Raw genomic sequence first — 27,095 nt, forward strand, 5'->3', positions numbered from 1 at the left:
AGAGGAATATTATATAGGCAAACAAAATCCCTGACAAACAATCCCTGAGAAATTTCTGTAATTACTCTTTTTAAGCCACTTTAAACCACTGGATTTCAAAATGTTTTCACCAAGACTTACATTAGAAAATAAAACAAAGCAAAAACTAAATTAAAAAAACACCAGTTTCTCTCGCTCGTGCGCGTGCGCGCACGCGCACACACATACACACACAAGCATACTCATCCATTCACAAGCTAATCTCTTCCTAAGATGTATTCTGATATTTTCCCTCTCCTTTCTCTTCCACTTTCCTTTCTCTCCTCTCATTAATTAGATATAGTAATAGTACAGTTTGAAAATTTCTTCTTTAACCTAGGAATAATAATTTAATAACTTATTGAGACACATATATGTATAAATAAATATATATGTATATGTATGTATATAAATCTCAAATAGAGAGCTGAATTTTTCTATGGCAATGTTAGTTTCTCTAGCTAATGTGATTATGTTTAATGCTAATACGTAAAGTGCCAGACATCAAGAAAGAAAAAGGATTTCTTTCTATATATTCCTTCTGTACATGTTAGTACTTGGCACTTATTTCAGGTTGGCTTTGAAGAGTAGCATTGAACAAGGTTGATGCTGACTGTGTCTTAACCTTAAAATACATGTAGGGTATATTTGTATATTGTTTTTCTATTTTAATAAATCAGTGTCATCATTATTGGTTAATTCAGAATTTGACTATTTAAAATCAAGAAAATAATTAAAGGCTGACATTTTAAGTGGTATGTCTGTGCGTGTTTGCTTTAACTTAAAGAATTGCCAGAGTTAAAAGAAAGATACAAATAAGACAAATTAAGGGCATTTTGATTGCACATTTAGCATTTGAGAGCACACAATTAAAATAAATTGTGTCCTTGAAAGTGTTATACTTTTTTGGAAATAACACCATAGTGGAATACTAATTCAAACACTTGAAGAATATTTATAAACTGTGCATTAAAATTATTTTTCATGCTTCTTTCTTCACCATGCTTTATATTTAATATTTATGAATGATTTGTATTTTTGCCAATATTATAATATTATCTTCTTTTTGAGAGTAGAGAGAAAATTAACCAATTAGAAATTCCCATCATATATTTCTAGAAGAATTATAACCTTATTAGAAGATTATAGCGCCTTAGAACTGACTTGAATATGATTAAATTTAACAGCAGCCAGTATTTTCCTTTTGAACTAAAGCTTACAAATGGAAAAATATATGACAGAAAAATGTTTGAGCATAATTGTTTTTGTGCATTTCTCTGAAATGTGATTTTCAGGTCCAAAGTGTAATTTATTAGTACAATCTAAATAAAAATACCAGCAATAATTTAGAAGATGGCCTATTTATTGATGCCATTTCTCAGTAATTATTGAACTCATACTTTTTTTTTTTTTTGTCTTTTGTCTTTTTTTTGAGGGCCATACCCATGGCATATGGAGGTTTCCAGGCTAGGGATCTAATTGGAGCTGTAGCCGCTGGCCTATGCCACAGCCACAGTAACACCAGATCCGAGCTGCGTCTGTGACCTACACCACAGCTCACAGCAATGCCAGATCCTTAACCCACCATGCTGAGGGCAGGGATCAAACCTGCAACCTTGTGGTTCCTAGTCGGATTCGTTTCTGCTGCACCATGATGGGAACTCCATTGAACTCATAAATTCTTCATGTTTGATAATGTTCACCTTCCTTTTGTATAAGTTCATTTTCTAAAATAGTTCAAATGTACAAATAAGCATATTTCTAAATTTTTGCAAAAAGGTTAATTCATTTCTTAAATTTCCTTTTAAGATGATTAGCTCAATAATTTTCTCATGGACAGTTACTCCAAAAGGAACATGACATAATTTGAAAATGTAATGTTTTTAAGCATATGACCTTTTAATATTGTATTAAATGCTTATCTCAAAAATGCAGAAAAACGGATTTTACAAAATTCAACATCCATTCGTGATAAAAACTCTTACCAAAATGAGTATAGTATATCTCAACATATTAAATGCCACTTCTGACATATTAAATGCCACTTCTGACAAACCCATATTAAATGCCACTTCTGACAAACCCATAGCCACTATAACAGTCAATGGAGAAAGCTGAAAAACTTCCTGCTAAAATCTGTAACAAGACAAGAATGCCCACTCTCACTGCTTTTTTTCAATATAGTATCAGAAGTCCTAACCACAGCAATCAAAGAAAAAAAATAAAAGATATCCAAATTGGAAGGGATGAAGTACAATCATCACTATATGTAGACGACATGATACTTTAAATAGAAAACCCTAAGGATTCCACATAAAAACTCCTCAATCTAATAAATTCAGTGAAGTAGTAGGATACAAGATTAACGTTCAGAAAATGGTTGCATTTATGTATACTAATAAAGAAATATTGAAAAGGAATACAAAAATACCTTCAAAAATCACATCAAAAAATAAAATAGGAGTTCCAGTCGTGGCGCAGTGGTTAACGAATCTGACTAGGAACCATGAGGTTGCAGATTCGATCCCTGCCCTTGCTCAGTGGGATAACGATCCGGCGTTGCTGTGAGCTGTGGTGTAGGTTGCAGACACGGCTCGGATCCCGAGTTGCTGTGGCTCTGGCGTAGGCCGGTGGCTACAGCTCCGATTTAACCCCTAGCCTGGGAACCTCCATATGCCGTGGGAGTGGCCCAAGAAATAGCAAAAAAAAAGAAAAAAAAAAACAAAACTGGGAATAAATGTGGCCAAGTAGGTGAAACACTAACACTCTGAGAAATATAATACATTAATAAAGGAGATTAAAGAGGATTCAAAGAAATGGGAAACTATCCCATGCTTCTGGATTGGAAAAATTAATATTGTTAAAATGGCCATACTATGCAGAGCAATCTACAAATGAGGCAAGAAAAAAAATGAGAAAAAGTCTCTTTGGCAAGTGGTGAGGGGAAAACTGAACAGCTGCATGTAAATCAATGAAATTAGAACACATCTTCACACCATACACAAAAATAAACTCAAAATGGCTTAAAAATTTAAACATAAGACTGACACCATAAAACTCCTAGAAGAAAACATATTCAGAACATTAGCTGATATCAACCACACAAATATTTTCTTAGGTCAGTCTCCCAAGGCAATAGAAATAAAAACAAAAATAAACTGATGAGACCTAATCAAACTTAGAAGCTTTTGCACAGGAAAGGAAACCATAGGAAAAAAAAAAAAAAAAAAAGACAATTTGTGGAACCGGAGAAAATAGCTGCAAATGATGCACCCAATAAAGGCTTAATCTCCAAAATATACAAACAACTCATACAACTCAACAACCAAAAAAACACCACATTTTCTTGAGATGTAATAATCTACTTTTTATGAAATAGAAGTTATACTTGCTACGTACATATCAAGTAGATCATCCTTTTCTCAGATTAATTGCCTTATTCGTCAGATAAAATTAATTGAAATATATTTTTTTAAAAAAATTAAAAGTAGAATTAAACTTTATAAGAATTTGCACAGTGCAGACAGCAAATTTGCCTCATTGCTCTGAGCTGGTGGAACTTAGGATGGCACCACTTTATTTAGTATTGCCCTTTTGGGTTTTCATTACAGGCATGTAGATGGGTTGCACCAGGGTGGATGTGAGAAAGATTGAACAGTCAGCAGTCTGAATCCTCTCATTAAAGACATGTGCCTGCTTGTCCACCACTCTGCTTCTAGCTCACTCTGCCCATTGTGCAATTTCATCTCCAGTTTCTGTTGACTGTGGAGCTGCCCTTACTTCATCCAGCGTACCTTGACTCTATGCTTGTCCTTGGTAGTAGTTTTACCCAATAGGATTTGTCCCAGTCTATCACCTATATGCTCTCTACTAGAAATGTGATAGTCATTCCCCGGGGGAAAGTCTTTGGGACACTTCCTAGCTTCTTTGCTGACTGAAGGTCAGTACTCTTTGCTGTGGGTTGGATGAAAAGAGTGCTGCCATTATTCCTCAAAAAGCAAACTAGGGAGATGGGGCTTCTTTTCTCCTAGTGTCAGCCTCTGCCCCACAGGCAGCTGGGCCTATATCCTGGAGATTTCTAGGACTGCCTAATCTGTCTTTTTTGCTCCTGTCAAACTCTAGGAGCCCTATCTGTGGGTCCCTTTTTTCCTGAATCTCTTCATCCTTTTATTCTACTAGTTATCTTACTTAATATTGCTTATGGACATTTATGTGAGGAGAGGAAGTGAAAAAAAACCTAAAATATATTTTTAATAGATAAAATTTGAATAAAGTGTTATCACTTTTTGTTGTGAAGATAAAAACTCAGTTCTAAAAGTTATAAAGTTTTCTTGATGTAGTTAATTTTTATAATTGTCATTCAGGGTCAGTCTGCTATGATTTTCCTTCATTGTCCATTTTCATTCAGAAAGTCTTTATTTTTGCCTTTTAAAAAATCTTTTAATGTCTAGTTTGAGCCTACTATTTCCTCACAGCTTGCTTCAGTCAACTTTGATCTCCCTTTTCCTAGACTTCTATAGCTCTTGCTCATTGTGTTACTGTCTTTCAATATATGTTGTAATTAGCTAAACTAAGGTAAGATTCATTTTCTTAAAAAAAACCAGTCTGAAATATAATGGAATGTCATTTTATATTTTATTTTACTTTGTATGGATTTTCCTCTTCTCTCTCAGTTTTCACTATTATTATTGCTAAATGTTGAGGCTCACTGTCATGAGCCTTTAATTAGGAAATTTCCCCCAAAGCTAATATTAGTCAACATTAGAACACATGGTGCTTCTTGAACTTTGGCATCAAAAGAAATTAATAATTTACCCTGAATGACATCTCTAGTCATCATCGGGCAGGAAATTTCTAGTTTTATTGCTCTCTGTGTGAATTGTGGCAATGAACTACTAAATCATAGTCACCCCAGGTTATATGTCTTTTTTTTTTCCTTCTTTAGAACAACATATTAAGCTCTCAATTCAAATTATGTGTCATTCTAATTGGAACTGGAGAGCAATTAACTTTTGTGTGGCAAAATGTCAAGTACATTTTTTTTTTAAACTCATCGAAAGAAATTTATCAAGAGACGTCTATAGCTTCGTATAAATTAAAATTGTTGCTATTAATTTGGTCTCTGTGTCAATTAGCTAATGAACTACTTTAACTATGGTAAAGGATAACAGCTAGGAAATTCAAGAAGCAACAATTGTGTTTTGCCTTTTGACAGGACATAATTTCTTAAGAGTCAAGGTCAGTGCAAGTTCCAATTCAAATAAATAGGTTTCCCCTGTTGTATACAAAAATATATATATAAAATAATAAAATTATATATCTTTCTCACTTTGTCACCAATTTCTCTGTTATTAATGAAAATTATTATGTTTATTATTTATAATTATATTCATACAATAGAATAAGTCTAAAACCAAAGAATTAAATAACAGACAAGAAATTGCATAAGTACAATCCATATTATCTTCTTCCACTTGCATAATTAGATATACTGTCTAGCTCTGTGAAAATTATAATTCAAAGTAATTTTTTAGAAAACTATAGGTCTCTTTTTCTTTCTTTCTCTGTTCATTTTCCCTTCATAATGTAATAGTAAAGACTTGAATTATTGAATTTTAGTGACAAATTTTAGAAATGTGACATTAAATATTTTTGCTAATAAACCCAAATAAGTTTAGTTTCTGGTTAAAAAAAAGCCAAAAGTGAATAAAACTATGTTCAGTAGTTAATGTTCCAGTATTTCAGCTTTTGGAAATGATCTGGATATTCAGTGAATATCCATCATGTAATTTATCTCAGTGTAACTTTAAGGCTTTAAATTATCAAAAAGATCTTGGAAGTTATTTTTAAGTAGACCTACCGTAAAGTGTAATTATTGTTGAAAATTCACGTATAAACTTTTACTTATATGTATTTAACTTACTTGTTCTTAACAATTATGTTTAGATTATTCATGAAAATTAGTTAGCTATCATCTTATTTTTCTTGCTAACAAATATTACAACAGAGATAGTTGACCTTATTTAACTTTTAGTAAACCTAGGTAGCATAAAATTTGTATCTCTGCATTACTTTTAGTGCTGATAACTCTAAAGACACGGCTGTTTTAATTTTTTTTTTTTTTTTTTTTTGGCCGTTCCCATGGCATGTGGGATCAAACCTGAGACAGCAGCACCCCAAACTTCTGCAGTGACAACCCAAGATCCTTAACCCAATGGACCACAAGAAAACATCATGTAATTGCCCATTTTAAATAAACCAACAAATTTATGCAAACTTTTATTTACTGAAGATTATTCTAGATCATGTGAACTTGAAAAACATTTGGGATAGTTTTTGTATTATTTCTAAGACTATGCTTAATTTATATAAACACTTAACTTTAAGCCAATTAAATATAGCTTTGTAAAAATTAATTTTGTCAATACTATCTGTTGGCAGAAAAAAAATTATACATCAATGCATATATACATAGACATACATAAACAGAAAAACAGAGATCTTTTGCTTTTGTTTTCAAATTTAGTCATGAGATAGGTACGATATGGCAAAACTCACTAGTATATGAAAGAATAGTTGGGTCCAAATTGTGTTTACTCAGGTGTCTTAAATTTTTACTGATATCAGTGGAGAAGACGTAAGATTTTTTTCCTTTGCATAGTTTCCAAATACCCCCAACCTGATCCTATCTTTTCTTTTTTTCTTTCTTTCTTTTTAGAGTATACTTGATTTACAGCATTGCGTCAATTTCTGCTGTACAACATAGCGACTCAATCATACATTTATATACTCCCTTTTGTTTCTTTTGATAAGAATTACCAGGGTTTCTGCAATTCCCATTGTGGCTCAGTGGGTTAAGAACCTGATGGTATCCATGAGGATGTGCGTTCAATCCTGGGCCTTGCTCAGTAGGTTAAGGATCTGGCATTGCTGAAAGCCACTATAATTTGCAGATGTGACTTGGATCTGGCATGGCTGTGGCTGTAGAGCAGGCTAATAACTACAACCCTGATTTTACCCCTGGCCTACTTGCGGCTCTAAAAAGAAAACAAAAAAGAATTAGTAGAGTTTCTAGAGAAGCCCAGGTAGAACACTTACATCTCAAAAGCACAGAGAAAGAGTACAACTTCAGCAAGAAGGACTTCTGTTTCCTAAGGCCAGAATTTTTACAATACCTGCTAGCCTTTTGAGAGGAATTGTGGAGGTTTGGAAGTTGAGGAAAAAAGATGGGTTTTCTCTGTTCTTGTAAAGGACTTAATTTGTAAGACAAGTTGTACAGCTTTTCCTCACTTTTCACAGGAAAGTGTTTTTAATTCCTCATAGAATCAGGTTGCAACCTGAATGGTATCAAGGCGTGACCAAACATCCAACTGCACTGTTATTATTGCAGAACCTGGATCTTTTGTCCAACAATGTGCAAGTCAAAACCCTGAGACATCTAGGTTTGCAGCAGAGAAAAGTTTTATTTATGAGGCAGTCAAAGGCGAAGATGGAGAACAAATCTCAAATGCACCCCCCTAGAGGTGAGGGGTATTTATAAGATAAAGCTGAGGCATGGGGATCATGGGGAAAGGTGTTTAGAGCTAAGAAAAAGGTGAAGCAATTATCAGTATGCCCGCACGTGCAGCTAAGCCATGTGCTTCTTCATAAGCACAGGTTCAGAAAATAGTTTCTATGTTCTAGAGTGGAGTTTTTGGCCCTCTGAAATTAAAAGGTCATGGCTTGGACATTGGCGAATGATGCCCAGCTGTAGGAATCATTGGCCACCTCCCCGCCCCCCCACCAGCCTTAAGAAGCTCAAGCTGAAAGTGGACACAGCTGTCCCCAAGCAACCCAGATTTCTGTTCGGCCATGTTTTCAAGTCTCTAGCCAGACGGTAGAGCTGCCAGCACGAACCAAACACTTGTGTTTGTAGGTAGGCGAGAAGTCAGGCAAAGTTTCTAAGATACAAGTGAGACAAACAAGAAGAAAATAGTTTTCCCTGGGAGAAGGAGGATCAACAACTTGCAGGCACCCAAAAATCATAGTCACGAGAGTCTGGGTTTGGAAAGAAAAGGACAACGTTACATTTCACCTGCCTCTCTCAACAGGGCAACATCAAGCTCTGGGAGAGCTGACTCTGGTAAGCTCTGACTCTTTTCACTCGTTTATTTCCATTAATTTTTAGTTACACCTTGGCTATGTAAGAGAACAAGTGGGAACAGTTCATTGGAGAATTCCCTTTGAATCTGTGAGCCCTTGGAGGCCCAAACGGGGGCCATCCTTGAGAATAGATACAGGGTGATCAAATTGATGAGAAAGATTTTGACAGAACCTCCTAAGACTACATATTTTTCAATGTTCTGGTTGATTGCAAATGAAACACACATTTCTGGGCCAGTGTTTTGATGACAGACCCCTAGGAGTGTGCACCCGGGAAGCCCAAGGTGTTGGCATTAGGTTACTGGCCTTGGAGTTGTTGCAGTTTTAAGACTACTGATTTGATGGACTTTTTTTTTTTTTTTTTTTTCTTTGGCTGCGTCTGCGGCATGTGGAAGTTCATGGGCCAGGAATCAAACCCGAGCACAGCAGTGACAAATGCCAAATCTTTAATTGCTAGGTCACCAGGGAACTCCAGAATTGGTGGACTTTTGCTTAGGGGTTTGCAGTCTCCTCAAAATGGAAAGGCAGTTCTTATGGAGGATTAGTGACTGTGAGTAATCAGGTCAAGAGAACAGAGAGGAGTAGTAGGAGTCACATCAGTCTTACATTGTTTTGTTTTGGGTACTTCTTGTGTCTTTAATTTTTATTAGCCTTTTCTAATGAATCTTTTAATGAGGCTATTTTGGAATCTTGAAGCCTTAGGGAAGCTTCAGGGTGCCAGTTAAAACAGATGTTCCAAGGAGTTGCTGCTGTGGTACGCTGAATTAACGATCTGGCTTGTCTCTATGTTGTTGCTAGTTGGATTCCTGGCCTGGTGAGGTGGGTTAAGGATCCGGCATTACTGCAGCTGTGACATTTACCGCAGATGCATCTCAGAGTCAATCCCTTGTCCAGAGAACTTTCATATGCTATATGCAGGGGGGTACAGCTGAAAATGAAAAAAACAAAAAAATAGAGGTTCTCTTCAGTTTGTTCGATTTGGGAAACTTTGCTTTCAAGTGTGCTTTTTAAGCGAATGATTGTATCTAATAGGAATGTTTTCCATAATAACTATTGTAATTTGAGGTTTGTCATTTATGTAGATACAGCTTCTGGGACTACAGTTTTTAGCCATAAAATAAGCAGGTGTGCCAGAAGCTGGTGTGCTCAATTCTTTAAAACGTGAAGATCCCATTTCTTTAGCTCAAGCTTGGGTCTCTTGGAGCCAAATTATTACCAAAGAGAAATGTGCTACAGAATAGAGGATTTTGTGATATTTTATAGTGTACCTCATTGCCTGAAAATTTTCTTGAGATGGGCAGGTGAATTACTGTCCAATTAACCCCTTCTGTGACCAACTTATGGTCAGCATGGGAGTCTCAGAATTAGGTGGCAATTGCTCTAACAGCTTTTTGTGTGTACTCACCAATTTTGGGGCTTTGGCTTCCAAGATCCCATTAGCAATAGATCTATTATTCCTTTCACAAAAATATTTCTTTATAGTGACAAATACCCTAGTGGCTTTTAATAGTCTGATTTGGGCTTACTTAGATTTTAATTTTGATGATCACGCTATCTGAATTTCTTATCATAATTTATTTTCCCAAACCCCTAAGTAATTCATGCTATGGGTTGACCTTGAGGCTTTGTGAGTCCCCTAATGACTGCCACCCCTTGTGGACTCCCAACACAACTATGCCATAACCTTTCTGAGGCCCCAGAACCTTTTGGGGTACAGCATATATAATGTATATATGTATTTAAATAAAGTGTGTTTGAATTGGAGAGTTTCATGCAAGGGAGTAGACCTCAACTATGAGAGTGACTTGCCTTGGGTACTCCTTAATGAGGAGACAAAGAGTGAACTCAGGCTTCACAGAGCTCCTAGCCTATGTGTGTTCTTGGCCTACTGTTAGCACTTAGCTTTGCATCCCATTCCTTGTTGCCAAAAACTGTTAAAAGATGATTAAAGAAAGCAATTCAGGTGATACAAACAATGTTTATTTAACCCTTTATGAAGTGGACAGTTTCAAAAAAGTGCAAAGTGAGCAGAGAGCAGGAAGTTTTTAAAGGATGAAGAGTAAAGTACAGGGAAGAGGAGTTCCCATCTTGGCTCAGTGGTTAACAAATCTGACTAGGAACCATGAGGTTGCCAGTTCGATCCCTGGCCTTGCTCAATGGATTAGGGCTCCAGCATTGCTGTGGGCTGTGGTGTAGGTCATTGATGCAGCTTGGATCCCGAGTTGCTGTGGCTCTGGTGTAGGCCAGCAGCTACAGCTCCAATTAGACCCCTAGCCTGGGAATCTCCATATGCTGTGGGTGCAGCCCTAGGAAAGACAAAACAAACAAAAAAGAACAGGGAAGAGAAAAATAAAAATATTTGATTGGCCGGAGCCAATAGTCAACCTTGTTTGGGTTGAAAATGTGGAGAGCTGGCTTGGTGTTTGGAGATTGACTAACTAGCAATACTGTTTTTCTGGTTAAGTGGAGCATTTATAGGGGTGTGAAAGTCATGTAATTTTCGGTTTGCCAATGTGGCCCTCTGGGTAGCAGCAGCACAATCTTGGGCCTAGGAAGTTATTACAACGTATTTGATAATCTGAAGTGATGTTTCAGCTTAAAAGTAAATATGTACATATGAAAACAATGTGTGGCTTTGTTATACTGTTAGACAGATAAGTATAGCTCTGGATGATTTATTATAGAGTGATACCATGAACTCATTATAGAGAGGCCAAAGTCAGAAAATGCTTCAATTCTGTGTTAAATACCCTTTCATATTTCTAATACAACTTTCATATTGTAATTTTAATGTTATTATGTTAGAAAAATGTGTTTTACAGCTATTAGTCTGATTAAATTTGTATTTAATTATAATTATACCTGCTATGATATAATTGTATCTGTTTACTTAAAAATTATATGTAAAATCTTCATTCAGTGAATATATTTTGATTGTTATGTTTGGGGACATTATGTGGAGGGTTAAGCAGTTAACCAAAAGTTTAGGCCCACAGGATGGATAGATATTTAATGCTATGTTAAACAGTATTACAATAATTACAAGTGTGGTATTTAATAAACAAGTTCTGGTTTATAAAACAGTGTATAATAGGAATCTGAAGTTGTCTTAAAATTGTAAAAAGCTCCCTGAAGAAGAGTTGTTTTGAGGGATCAGGAATGCATAAAGGTTATGTTTCAACTAATAGTGGTGAATTATGGCAGGAAAGATGGCACGTGTAAAACAATCCAGGAGGAAACAATGTGGGGACAAAATCCCTGAGAAAGAAAAATAACTCCATTCATTACAGGAATTGAAGAAAGCCAATATAGTGCTTTAATGTCTCTAAATTACCAATAGATTGATGCTGCAATAGACTGGGGAGACAGAGGCCAGTTATTTAGAGTACTGTAAGCCAGGTTAATAATTTGTCTCTTTTTAAGAAAAATGGGCAGAAAACATCTAACGTGTTCATGTTTGTAAGAATTTTTCTTGAGGCAACTGACTTATCCACACCTCAAACTAGATTAGACATAACAGGGAATTTCTTGATTCTCATTGCTGAAAATCTATGATTCATGCATGACTGTGAAAGACTGAATATACAAATGGACAGAAGTCAGACCACATATATAAATGAAACTCTGATCATAACCTTCAGCAATCTGCCCAGGAAACCAACCCATTATCTATAGTAACCAGCCTAGGAAGCCAGCTGCTGTAAATCATATTTATAGGAAACCAGATTACAATCTCTACTGACAATCCAGGAAGCAAAACAGTAACTCTTATAATCATCAGACCCAAGTGGCCAGAACTTGATGAATAACTAGCAGCTTCCCAAATTGTTGTCCCTGCTTCCAATTTAGGGTCACCCAGAAAAAGCCAAATGTGTACCTCTTACCAATCACAGAAGATACCTTGTTTTTAGTGAGCCCAGTTGCAGGTTACCCTTCTCAACATGCTCCAATCAGGGAAAACCTGAAGCTTCGGCCTTTTCTCCTAAGTTCTTCCACTCTTTTGCCTGCCTTTGCGTCTCTGCCAAAATGCAGGTGATGGTGGAAAATAGCCTTTGCTTATTCTCCTTTGATTAGTTTTTATTTCTACAGTTACACTCAGGGACTAACAGAAGCCATCAGTAATCTTTCTCTTTTTCTTATTCTCTTCCTATTTCCATCTCTCTGGTCAACATTTTTTTCTATTTTATTTTCTTTCACAAGACAAAGATGTCCACAAGAAAGCCAAAGCTAATATCATTCACCCGATTGAAATCACAGATTAAAAACTAAATACTTCTGTATAGCCCAAGAAAAATCTTCAGGATCATAACAGTCCTATTTTAGGGCATAGGTCTATTCCAGAACTAATCATTGTTTCCAAGCGGGTGGTTTGATACTAGGTTTCATAGGATTATTTGTATGTAGAATTGCCATACTTAGTGGGAAAATGATGCCTAATTTCATTAGAATTTTAGGTATCAGCAAATACTTTTTAAAAAAATACAAGCATATAGCCCATGAAATAATATATGAAGAATATTTTGTGCTTGACTCAAATTCAAATTTAACTGGGCATCTTATATATATATATTGTGATAACCTTACATGACATGGAAGGCAGAAACATCATAATCCATGTAACAGGCTGAGAGCTTGTGTGTGGAAAAACCAAGAAAGAAAATATGCTAAGGTGAAAAAAGTAATAGATGCCACTAAAATGTTTATATGAGAATGAGATATTCAGATTTGAAATTTGAAAGAATATGTCTGGTTACTATGTTGCAGAAAAACCAGATGGAATAGGAGAGAATGTAGGATATGAATGGGGAGGCTATTACAGCAAATGAGAAAAAATATAGGCGGTTTCAACTGGAATGGTGGCACAGGGATTAAAAATAAGTGTGGTAGACAAGTGAGACAGTAGAGTCCATAGCAATTGGTTGTTACCTGTTAATTAAAAATTAATTTAGTAAGATTACAATTAAACTGTTAGAATTTAAGGGAATTTAGTAAGTTTTTTGGATGCAAGGCCAGTATACAGATTCAATTTTTATTTGTATAAAGCAACTGTAAACATTAAAAAGTGAAGTTTTAAAAAATAATATTTAGGAGTTCCCACTGTGGTGCAGTGAGTTAAGAATCTGACTACAGCAGCTCGGGCTGCTGTGGAGGTATGTATTGGACCCTAGCCTGGCACAGTTAAAGGATCCAGCATTAGGGATTTTGCTTTGTAGCTCGGCAGTAAGGAACCTGACAAGGATCCATGAGGATGTGGGTTCAATCCCTGGCCTTGCTCAGTGGATTAAGGGTCCAGTGTGGCCTTGAGCTGTGGTTTAGGTCGCAGATGTAGGCCTTGAGCTTGGATCCTGCGTGGCTGTGCCTGTGGCATAGGCTGGCAGCTGTACCTCCAATTCGACCCCCAGCTTGGAAACTTCCATATGCCACAGGTGTGGCCCTAAAAAGCCCCTCAACCCCCAAAAAGGATCCAGCATTGACAGCTGTGGCTCAGTTTCAGTCCCTGGCCTGGAAACTTCCATATGTCACAAGTGGGGCCATAAAAATAGGAAATAAACATCTGGATCACATCAGAATCACATGGTTAAAATAAATAAAAACTGGGTTGTATTTCTCCACAGTAAGATAAAAAGCTTCTGAGAGTAGAGAATATCTCACTAAATGCGGATATACAACCTTCTTTATTGATTTGTAGCATCAGTATTATAAAGTTGATATTTCCCCACATATTTATATATAAAGATGATATAACCCAATCAAAATCTCAGCAGGTGTTTTTGAAATGTACAGTTGGTTCTAAAAAGAATATGGAAATACAAGAGACAAATATAGCCAAGGCAATCTTGGAAAGTACACAGTTTTGAATGTACTCTACTGGATCTTAAGACATATATAAAAGTTAAAGTAGTTCAGAGAATTGGTATTGACACAAGGATAACAAATAGGTCAATGAAACAGAACAGAGTCCTGAAGCAGAACCAAGTACATATAGCTACATTTTTTAAAACAAGCTAGCCTTGCAGAAAAAAGTTAGAGTCATTCTTTTCAATAATGGGTTCTGGTTCAATAAATGTTCAATAAAAGGTTGGATATCCATGTGAAAAAGTTGACTTTTTGCTTCTCAACAAAAACAAACACACTAAGATGGTCTGTATCTATATGTGAAACAAAAAGAAATAAAATGAATGGACTGTAAATGTGTGAAGATACAGCATTACGTTCATGTTATAAAAATATTTAAATGGGATGCAAAAAATACTAAACATAACATGATTGGAAATGTTTGATGAATTGTAACTGAACAAAAGTTTGTGTTCCAGATACGCAGTGAGACTAAACAAACTAAAACATTAGAATTCGGAGCAGAGCAAGATTTATTGCAAGGCCAAGAAAGGAGAATGACTTATACTCAAAAACCCTATAAAAGGAAAACCTTTTATAGGCAAAATTTGGTGTGAGGTTTACAGGGTATGTGACTTTCTTCTGATTGTTTGGTGGTGAGATAACAGAGCTGTTTCAGGAATCTAGTGCTCAGCCTGAAATTAGCAGCTTCAACCTGGCTGGGGTGGGGTGGGGGGGCTTAGCTCCTGTAGAAAAAGCTCAAAGATAATATGCATATCCCTTACCAGGATCCTGCTTTAGTCCTGCACTATAGTTTATAGATTTTCCTCCAGTGTTTCTGCATCCCATTACTTTCCTGGTTAGTAACTGTTTGAATCTGCTCTTTGGTGTTCAGGAAGGTCTAGGAGGCTGAAAGCTTTATCCTGCAAATAAGAAACTGGGGACATAGAAAGGCTTTTGTGCCCTGGAGGACCCCATTGAGTCTTGCTGAGTTACAATATTAAAATTAAGAACATTTTCAAAAAAAAAAGTTATGGCATGAGAAGATATTTAAACACATATAACCAATACCAGCTTATATCTAATACATTTTTGAAATAATTCCAATGTAAAAGAATTCCTGCCTAAAAGGCAGAAAATGGATAGAAAAAGTAGGATAGCAATCACTTTGCAAAAGATAATGTCTTAGTAACCAATAAAATATAAAATGTTAAATGTTCTCTTTTGTTGTCTGTGAAGAACGATTTGGTTAGCAGTGAAATACCACTGGAATAAGATAGTTTTCAAGTTAACAATCTTCAATTTTGGCAAGATTTGGGTAACTTGCATTCTCAAACATAGCTGATAGGAGTATACACTGGTACAACATCTATAGTAATGTTTAATATTTAGTGGAATTGAAAATGTAAATTTCTTATAACTAGCAATTTCACTCTTATTCATAACCAATAGAAATCCATATAAGGGGTAATAAAGGACATTTATAAATATATTTATAGAAGTATAATTCATAATAAATCCAAATGTGGTATAACTAAAATGTTCATCATAGGAGAATTGACAGTAAATATCATATATTCATACAATGTGTGTATATTCATGTATTTCATTGTATATAGAATAATGAAAAAGAACTCCCCCTTCCACACACAGATACATATCTTTGCTAAACTGAGTGAAATAAACCATTCCCACATACATATTTGTGTAATTAAATTTCATAAAAGTCAAAAACAGATCAGACTAAGCTGTGATGCTAGAATTTAGGACAGTGAGAAATAAGGACCAGTAGTGTTCCAGTTATCTATTCAAGCTAATATCTATTGCTACATAGTAAACACGGTGACTCTAAGAGGCTACTTATATTTCTCATAAATTTCTGGGTCAGGAGTTCAGGAACAGCTTGACTGGGTGGCTCAACTCTGATCTCAGCAGGATTGGCTCTAATTGGAAGATCTACTTCACTCAATTTCCTTGACCCATTCTTCCTCCCATTAATCCATTCTCTAGGGGCTTTTTACATGGCTTTGATTTCTCAGAGTGTGCTTGGCTTAGGATAGTGAAACTTTTCTTGTGGTAGCTGGCTTTTAAGTATAAGTCTTCCAAAAGATAGGAAGTATAAGCTTCAATTCCCTTAAGTCCTGGGCCCAAAATCTGACACCAGCTTTATTGATGCCATATTACATTTGGTCAGAGTAATGATAGAGACCTCACAAATGAAAGAGAGGAGACATTTAATGGAAGAAGAAAAAACTGTATTTTCCTTAAATCTATAATAAGCAGCAGCAATTATGAAGAGACTTAGAAGATGTTTTTAGAATACAGCTGATTATTTCTTCATTGAAGCAAGAGTTTCATAAGCTTGTTCAATTTGCAGTAAATCACCACATTATAGACCTAAAATGTGTGTTGCAAATGTATACATGTATGCTGTATTTTAAGCTTAAATAGTTAAAAAAGAGATAAGGTGCTAGCTGAAATTATTTTAATTGCAAAATATAGGATGGAAAACATTGATCAGGTTAAAATACTAATTTTAAGGATAAAATTAAGATAGTAAAAGTGAGGGATTAAACTATTCAGTGAATATAGGATGCTTCTAATATATCAGGCAATTTGTAAACACCTAAAGATATAGGAGAAAGTTAGTAAGAGAAAGAGAGAAGTGGGAGGATAGGGGAGAACAAACACAATATAAAATTCTAAGAAATCTAGATAACATGGAATTGATTAAAAAGGAGATAAGGAGACCTCGTTTTGTGCAGCAGAAAAAATCTAGCTAGTATCCATGAGGATGCAGATTTGATCCTTGGTCTTGCTCAGTGGGTTGGGGATCCATTGTTGCTGTGAACTATGGTATAGGTCACAGACTTTGCTTGGATCCACTGTGGCTGTGGCCAGCAGCTGTAGCTCCAATTCAACTCCTAGCCCGGGAACTTCCATATCTCATGGGTGCAGACCTAAAATGCAATAAATAAATAAATAAATAAAAGGAGATAAAAGTTGATCCTGGTTTCAGGTATAGTGGCAAAACTTGAATGGATTATGAATTTTACGAATTAGGAAAAGAGGTTTGATATAATGGCTAAAAGTCCCAAATTTGGTGAAATATATAATTATATAGACTTGAGAAGCTAATTGAGCCCAAAGGCGGGCAAAATTAATGAGAATTAAACGAGGCACCTCATAGACAAACTCTTGAAAACAGTGATAAAGAAAATCTTGAAAGCAAGTGGGAAAATAAATGACATATTAAAGGAATAATCTTTCAGTAACTACAAGTAGTAATCAAAACCATGCAGTCTAGGACACAATGCAAAAAAGTCTTTAAAATGCCTAAAGAAAAAAATCTCAGAATTCTACATGTGGTAAAATAACCTGTTATAATGAAAATCAAATAAATATAGTTTCTGATAAAGTAACCTAGGAATATATTTTGTCACCATATCTACCCTTGTCCTGAAGGAAGTTTTTCAATCCGAAGAAAATGATGCCAGGGGATATATTCAGTAGGTAGATAGAGAGAACAAAATAGTGGTTATCAGTGGAGTGAGGGATGGGGGAGAGGCAAGATAGTTTATACTAAGAGATACAAACTATTGGGTATAAACATGCTACAAGGATATAGTGTGCAACACAGGGATTATAGTAAATATTTTATAATAACTATAAATGGAATGTAACTTTAAAATTGTGAATCACTCTATTATATACCTGTGGCATATGTACTATTGTATATCAAGTAATATTATACTGAGGTAAACTCAGATCTTTTTGAAATCAATAAAAGGGTATTGATTTTTCTTGGCAGACAAATAAAAGGCAGATAGCCAGATACCGATGAAAGACAAACTTTTCTCTTTTATTAAATCTACATAGCCACTAAAAGCTAAATTATAACATTGTCTTATGGATATATAGCAATTATAGATTTAGTAAGTGTGATAACTATAACAAAAAGGAATCCAGAGGATGGGACTATATCTATGATTGAAAATTTCTATATTTTGTGTGAAGTACTACAGTATTACTTCTCAGTAGACTATGAGAATTTAGAGATGCATTTCATGTCTAGAACATCACAAAAATATGTAAGGATATATGGCTTGTTGACTTCAAAAAATATGCACAACCTACAAGTTGAGAGTTCAGTTTTATTTGGGGCAAAATGAGGACCGCAGCCCAGCAGGCAGCATTTCATACAGCTCTGAAATACCTTTCCAAAGAGGTAGGGGGGGGAAGGTCGTATGTGATTTTGGTGAAGGGGGAGGTACACGTAACTAAGCACACATTTTACAGAAGGGAGCTGCTAGTCTTGTGAAGGTTACTACTGGTCATGAGGAGCAGATGTCTCTATGGAAGATTTTAGTGCTTTTCTAGATACAAGGAGACATGAGAATTGGACTCATAAAATCTTCTGAAAATATCTAACTATCTAAAGACCTAGTCTGCCAGTTTTCCCAGAGCACAGAGTGCCTCACTCCTAATCTCCATCCTGAGTTCCTTTTGGGGGCATTGAGGGTTAGCAGCTGTAATGCCTTGTGATTCAATCCATGTAGAGGCAGATGGCAAGTGACAATCTCCAGTTCATAGGCCACAAACAGTAGATACATTAAAAACAAATTCTGGAGTTCCTGTCGTGATGCAGTGGGAATGAATCTGACTAGGAACTGTGAGGTTGGGGCTTTGATCCCTGACCTTGCTCAGTGGGTTAAGGATCTGGCGTTTCCACGAACTGTGGTATAGGTTGCAGCCGCGGCTTGGATCTGGTGTTACTATGGCTGTGGCGCAGGCTGGCAGTTATAACTCCAATTAGAACTCTAGCCTGGGAACCTCCATTTGCTGTAGGTGCAGCCCTAAAAAAAAAAGCAAAAAAAAAAAAAAAAAGAATTCTAAGAAATTCAAAGAACTTTTGAAAAGAGAGAGAGAAAACATTAAAGTGAATAAACAGAAAACAAAGGATACACAAATGATACAAATGATTATGATATATATCAATAATTGAACTCAATGTTTATTGATTATATTTAATCCATTTAGGTATCACTGCTTTCAGGTAGCCTTAATGAACTTTTTTTCCTATTATTGTTCCTCTTTTCATTAAATTACAGTATTTGTAATAAGTATATTTTATTCATAAGAATGAAAAATTAATACAATAACTCACTCTTGTTGCTTTATTTCCCAAACAACAAGTATTTATAGAGATTTATGTGGGAGGCTACTAAGGCAAAAAACAAACTAAAATCTCCTTTAAACTAATCAGCATTTTCCTGAAAATTCCAAGTCAATTACTGGAAGCTCAGCAATTATGCAAACAACTGGGGTGATTTGTATTTTGTTAGTCAAAATATAGTAAATGAAAGTACGTTCTTTAAAAAAGTAATAAAACATGACCATGTGGATGATAAAGAGTTTTGTATAGAATCACAAGAATCTGAATCTAACCTTTATATGTTACTGTTCAAGAGTTGTAAAGATTAGACTGTTGCCAGACAGAGCAATCACATTCATCCCTCCAATTTAGAAAATCTTGTATTCAAATTTCTTCTCAATTTTTGTTCTTTTATATAGCAATTGTGTCTTCTATATTGCTAATGCATATACTTCAATTTGAACTGATTTTCCTATAATTTGCTCTTCCTCTCTCATTCTGAATGAATAGTGCACATCTTCATTGTTAGAAATAAACTAGCCCTTAGCATCCTTCCTTATTCAAATTTTGTAGAAGTAATTATCATCTGTAGGTAAAATTCATGGTCTTTTACATTCCTCTGATGCTTTTAGAGATCTTTTATGGTATTAGAGATCCTTTATGGTATACAATCTAAACATAAATATAAAGAACTGTTTTATTTTGAATCTTTTCATTATTACTTTCTTGAAATAAGCAAAAAAATGGGGAAAAAATAGTTGAGATTTTACTTTGTTTGCTAAGGTGATATGTATCACCTCAGTCATTACCCCAACAAACATATAAAGAGGGTATGTTCCTTGGCATTACGTATAGGAATACAAATTATGTTATCAGGATCTTCTCATCATCCTATTTACCAGAAAGTAGGACTTTCTATTATTTATTGTATGTATAGCCATATTAAAGGCTATGTTAATAATAACAGAGATTAAGGCACTAAATGATTTCAGTGATCTCTTTGTTTTTAAAATAAAATCAGTAAATTATAAATGTGACCTCTTCCATTTATGTTGCTGTTCTTTTTGTTGTGTGAGTAGAGTAGCAACATCAATTATCAAATTCTTTGATAAGAAATCAAAATATTTATTTATTTTAATTCTGAGAGTATTTGAGATGGGAGCTCAGGGGCAGTCTACTGATTGTACACCAGAGCAAGTTTTGGATTCTTCTCCTGTTAGCCTTCTTGTCATCATAATGTTATCTCTGATTGCTGAGGGGTTCATAATTCTCCAGGATTCTGTCACGAATGACTTCAGTTTATAAGCCTATTTCTCTTAGTGAACAAAAATCAGCACACAGACTGTACTTCACTCTGGCACCCCAGCAACTTTTTAATGAAATTAACATAATATCTCTTATACTTAGGTATAATAAAAACTAATAATTTATTAGATGAGATTGTACATTGAGACAATGAACTAGCAAGCTTCCATGTGGTTTTGTCCAGCTAAACTTTTCAAATAAGAATTTCCAAGTGTAACCATTCATTAGAGCCAATCAAAATTCCTTCACTCTTTTCAAATTCCTACAAGAGTCTTCATTTCCAACCCCTTGAGAATGTTGAACTTCATTTCTTCTATAGTCCATGGTTTTTCTTGTTTTATTAATTAAAATTATAGACATTTTAGGGTGTTTCCTTCAGTGGAAGCTCTCAGTATAACCAGAAGGTACCTGATGGCTCAATAGCATATGCAAATGTCATAAGAGTTCATGCTGGCCCCCAAAATGTAGTTAATATACTCTTAAATAATGTGTCATCCATTCAAAACTGTATTGATAAACAAATTCTGGGTTGCATTTTTGACATTTTTCACTGATGAAAGATGAAAAAAAAAATCAGTCCTTACTTGCTGTTGTCCTATCCCTGATAGTATCCAATTTAAAGAGAAATTCTTGGGTATGAATAGTTACATCTTTGATAATTATAAAAATGTTCAGGCATAGTAAAGACTACATGTAGTGTTTTGGATTTTCTGTTTACTTTTAAATATAGAATGGCAGTATTTGAGCTCCTTGGATCTAGTCTCCAGTGAAACAGGTCATGGATGTCTTTTCATTTTTTTTTTTTTTGTATTTATTTCCTTCATTGGTATTTTACAGCTTCCAGTGTGCAAGTTTTTCATCTCCTTGATGAAATTTATTCTGAAATATTTTATTCTTTTTGATGCATGATTCCACTTATATGAGGAATCTAAAATAGTCAAACTCATTGAAGCAGAGAATAGTATACTAGTTGCCAGAGGATGGAGGGAGAGGGAAATGGGGATTTGTCACTCATAGGTATAAAGTTTCAGTTATGCAGAATGACTAGTTCTAGAGATCCACTGTGCAACATTAGTACCTACAGTTAACAACAGGAAGGGGTTGTTGCAGGAAGGGGTATCCCTTCCAAGGCCTGAGAATGGGCTTTTATCTAACACTTGGAAATGAATGTCTGAGGAGACACACATGCTGCCAAAGCAGAAGCCTTTACTGGGAAGGGGTGCCCAGACAGAGAGCAGCAGGGTAAGGGAACCCAGGAGAACTGTCTGCCATGTGGCTTGCTGTCTCAGGTTTTACAGGAATGGGGTTAGTTTCCAGTTTGTCTCTGGCCAGTCCTCTGGCTTGGCCTATACCTGGTCTTGCTGAGGGTCCTTCTTGGTGGTGTATGCACACTCTCAGCCAAGATGGATTCTAGCACTAAAAATTCTGGAAGGTTGGATGTCTTCTCCCTCCAACTTGCCCCTCCCAAATTCTCCCAGTTAAGTCTTCATGGCAGCGCGGTGTTCCTTACTGGGAATCTCCTGTTGTGAGACAACTCATGCAAGCAGCTATTATCATGACTGGCCAAGGTGGGCAGTTTCAGTCAGTGGTCCCATAACACTTTACCACAAACATACATACATAGATAAACACAAACACAAAGAAATTTCTGTTTTATGGAGTACATTGCTGTTATTTTGTTTTTAAAATGACATTTCAGAAGGGAGCCCTTATCAAGCAACGTATCCTGAAGCACTGAGGTTGTCTAGTTTCTCCATATTTAGGACATATAAGAACTGCTTTTAATGATTAGTGCACCAGCAAATGTCATGCCCCCAGCAACAACAACAAAAAAATCTGCCTTGCAAACAAAGCTCAATTTCCATTCTAGAAACCTCAGATACCTTTTATATCCCCTATGCTTCAAAATCTATTATCAACAATACCCTACTTGAATGGCTAATATTCAAACGAAAAGAAATGAAATTTTGAGTAATAACTGTTGGAAAATATTAAATAGATTAGTGGTGTTTTGGTATTAAGAGTATAATTTTTTTATTTTTTGGTCTTTTTGCCCTTTTCTTGATCCACTCCCACAGCACATGGAGGTTCCCAGGCTAGGGGTCTAATTGGAGCCGTAGCCACTGGCCTACGCCAGAGCCACAGCAACGCGGGTTCCGAGCCGCATCTGCAACCCATACCACAGCTCACGGCAATGCCAGATCTTTAACCCACTGAGCAAGACCAGGGATCAAACCTGCAACCTCATGGTTCCTAGTCAGATTTGTTAACCACTGAACCAGGATGGGAACTCCTTAACAGTATAAATTTTTTATGAGCACTTTGGAAACTCATTTGGCAGTAACTATTAAAAATCCAACTTTTGTATAATCTATGGCTGTAAGAATTCACTCCCGGATATATATCTAAGAGAAATACATAAATTTGTGTGCCAACATACATGTACAAGAATGTTCAAAGCAAAATTTGTAAAGCTTCAAAGTGGAAAATTTCAAATCCCTCTTGTTAAAAATCCAGAAATAGCAAAATTAAAACTACTAGATCAACAAAATAGTATTTAGTAAGAAAGTGCTGAACAGTTTGTGAACTCGGAGCTTTCAAACCAAACCTGATGGAAAGCTCAGAGGTGTGACATTACAGGATGGCTTATAAAATTAAAATGAGAATGTTACTTAATCTTTACAATGATTCATCATTGCAGTGGGGGGTTTCCAGACCACAGGGGATTGGTTACAAGTGACTATCTATTTGCATGTGTATAACTGAATCACTTTGTCATGCAGCAGAGGTTAATACAACATTGTAAATCAGCTATACTTCAATTAAACTTAAAACAATGGGGAAAAAATGAAAAGAGAAGCCACAGACTATGAGAAAAAAAAAATAACTTAAGACCTTGACAAAAGATTAAAAAGAAAAAAAGTGACTATCTTATATCATTTTTAGGAAAATGATATGAGTTTCTTTTATAATTATCAGAGGAATTTATTTAAGAGATAACCTAAATTAAGTTTTGCTTATGTTTGAGAAATAAGCTAGCTTTAGTTTTACTTATGTGGCTTAAATGATTTTGTCCTCAAGGATTCTCAGATCTGACCTCCATTATGTATTTAATTTTAAAACTATCAACAGTTAAATGTATGAAAACAATAACTGAGGTTTATTCCTACAACTAAACATAATTGTGAAATATAAAAGGACACCAGAGATGGATCTTCTGGCATAATTTTGCCTGAATGAAGTCAGATGCAAAAGAGAACATATTGAGATTACTACATTTATAAAGTATTCAAAATAAAGTAGTAGGATTGGGTGGAGTTAGTGACAGAAAATAGACAAGTCAACACTTAAAGTGTGAGTAGAAAAAAGTACACAGTTATTTTAGGTTTGTAAAAATTATTTGAACTATATACTTAACGTGTACTTCACAATCTTTATGCTATACCTAAATAAAAAAAAAACTTTTAAAATATGATAATAATCTCTACTAAGCATGCTTTATAGTTTCTTATTATTCTTGATATAGATGTAAGATGAATATTAATAGGAAAGTGTCAGTGAAAAAGTCTATTGTGTAGAAGAAGGGAAGACTCATAAGGATTAGTTAGTAGTTAAAAAAATATTAAAGAATAAAATCAGAAAATGATCAGTTTAGCTGACTTTCTGTAATCATTTATAATGAGAAAATTATGCAAATTAAATGCATGGCCAGTAAATAGGCCCCATGCATGATTTAGTAAACTGCACATTTAGGGAGGAATATAAATAAGGAGTTTTTGGCTTTGGTTTTTGTTCATCATTTCAAATATAAGTACTTGTTAAGGGCCTGCTATCTTCTTGCAGCTATTCTAGATGGACAATTTTAAAAAGTGACTTTATCCTCTCTCTCAATTTCTGGATATGTTATATTCATGTCTTACAGATTTCTCACCTGTCCCTGTTCCTATTTTCTGTTTTTATATTCTTGGACTTCAAGATGGCTGTATGTTGGAGAAGAAAACTTTTTTCTTTATAAAATACCCATACTTTTAAGATTTTTTTTCTCCACTGATGAAAATCTTTCTTCTCCATTAACTGAACATGTCTTTTCTATATTTCCTTGAGGGAAAAAAAAAAATGTCTTTCTTATTTCTAAATCATCCGTGCGAGAAACTAAGAATACAGGAATCTAGGTCTTATATCCTTAATGAAACCACACCCAAGTAAGCATGCTGGCCTCTGACAAAGTCATTCTACACTCGCATCAGCACAGAATGGTTGTCTAGGTCCATAGAACCTGGACCATTGCTGTTTGTGTACTCTTCTAAGCTGTTAACTCCTATCTAACTCTCTCCTATGAGGAGACCCAAAGCTTCAAAGTAAAGTATAAGAGCACGGAGAACCTTCTGGATTAAAGGCTACCTAGATTACCCTGAACTCTATATAGAGTACCAGGAGAAGGGACATCCGTGTTTCCTCAGCATTGCATTTTTAATACCTCAGCTTTCACTTATGAAAAGCGATGCATGAGAAGCCTAAATTAGAACAGCCGGTCACACAAATACATCATGGATTAGTAAACATTACACTGACTATACTAAGGCTTCCCAGGCAGGAGAAAAAGACTTGGAATCTCACTGGCTTATAGGTGCCTCTCAAAACATAAATCATAAATCATATTCCTCCTCTGTAGGATGGCATCTTTTTATGTGGAAAACCTCACTCAGAATTTTCTTCATTCATTCTCTGAAGGTGCAACTACATAGGTCAAACATAGTCCTTGTTCACATTACCTTTTTTATTTTCATGGAGTTTTTCTCATTAGAATTTCATTATCACCATGTGGGAGTTTCTATTACCAAGACATTGAGGAGTGGAAAATAGGAGCCTTAGCCCAGGCTCAAATTCTATCAGATAGTTTAATTCTACCAAATAAACCAGTATCTTGGAAACCCATATTTTGGTAGTTAAAATAATCTGAACTTCTGCCTAATTTCTCCCTTCACAGTCTCATTCATTTTTTCATCTCATCTCTCCCTCTCTCTCTGTCTCTCTCTCAGCTCTCTCTTCTCCCCTGCAGCCCCTGCCTGTCTCTTTTTGTCTTGTAACAACTTTTCCACTCTTTAGATCTTTCTAATTCTGCTAGGCTAACCTGATGCTTTTCCATGCTTTTCCATCTTCCTACTGCCTTATTTCTCTTTTACAAATAATTCACTTTCAGCAACAATTATTTTATCTCATAGTTTCTTCCTAAATTATACTTATTTTAATATGAAATTTATATCTTGAAATGTAGGACATGTAAAAAGCAATGTATGCTTTAAAATCAAACGTGCATCTTTTTCTTGAAGAACAGTTGATTTAAAATATATTAGTTTCAGACAAACAGCACAACAATTCAGTATTTTTACAGATTATACTCCATTAAAAGTTATTATAAATTAATGGCTATAATTCCCTGAGCTACACAATATATTACATAACTGCAATTTACCCCTCCCCCTTCTATCTCCCTTTTGTAACCAAATATGCCTTTAAAATGAGTAATTATATTCAATCATTGGGTGGTTTAAGAAAATATATTCAAAAGAAATAAATTTAAGGTTGAAACAAACTCACTCAAACTAGATACAGTGTCTGACTCACATTAGCTTTGAATATATGTCTGGCTATAATTGTGATTCATTGTGTGCAACTGAATGTCATCCATTGGGGATGCCCAACTATATTCACATTATCTTTTATTTTTATTTTATGTTATTGTTATTTTCCCAATACAATTTTTTATCTACTGTACAGCATGGTGACCCACTTACACATACATGTACACATTCTTTTTTCTCACATTATCATGCTCCATCATAACTGACTAGACACAGTTCTCAGTGATACACAGCAGGATCTCGTTGCTAATCCATTCCAAAAGCAGTAGTTTGCATCTGTTAACCCCAAGCTACCGATCCATTCCACTCCCTCCTCCTCCACTTCGCAACCACAAGTCTATTCTCCAAGTCCATGACTTTCTTTTCTGTGGAAAGTTTCATTTGTGCCATTTATTAGAGTCTAGATATGTGATATATGATATTTGTCTTTCTCTTTCTGACTTACTTCACTCAGCATGAGAGTCTCTAGTTCCATTCATGTCGCTACAAATGGTGTGATTTTGTTCTTTTTATGGTTGAGTAGTATTCCATTGTGTATATATACACCACATCTTCCTCATCCAATCATCTATTGATGGACATTTGGGTTGTTTCCATGTCTTGGCTATTGTGAATAGAGCTGCAATGAAAATGCGGTGCATGTGTGTTTTTTTTAAGGAGAGTTTTGTCCAAATATATGCCCAAGAGTGGGATTGCTGGGTCATATGGTAATTCTATGTATCGTTTTCTAAGGTACTTCCATACTGTTCTCCATTGTGGTTGTACCAGCTAACATTCTCACCAACAGTGGAAGAGGGTTCCCTTTTCTCCACAGCCCTTCCAGCATTTGTTATTTGTGGACTTATGAATGATGGCCATTCTGACTAGTGTGAGATGGTATTTAATGGTAGTTTTGATTTGCATTTCTCTAATAATCAGAGATGTTGAGCATTTTTTCATGTGCTTAGCACTGCTATCCTGTTCCATGAAAGTGATTTTTCATATCTCTACTACAATTA

General features: G+C 35.3%; 1 long non-coding RNA gene across 1 annotated transcript in view; it reads left to right on the forward strand.

The window, feature by feature from the left end:
• Window positions 7,847-27,095, forward strand: part of LOC110255836 — a 222,520-nt gene continuing 203,271 nt past the window's right edge. The window contains exon 1 of the long non-coding RNA XR_002336712.1: window positions 7,847-8,140. This is a non-coding gene — a long non-coding RNA (uncharacterized LOC110255836). The remainder of the gene's footprint in view (window positions 8,141-27,095) is intronic.

Source organism: Sus scrofa, chromosome 11, assembly GCF_000003025.6.
Source record: "Sus scrofa isolate TJ Tabasco breed Duroc chromosome 11, Sscrofa11.1, whole genome shotgun sequence".
Lineage (NCBI taxonomy): Eukaryota > Metazoa > Chordata > Mammalia > Artiodactyla > Suidae > Sus > Sus scrofa.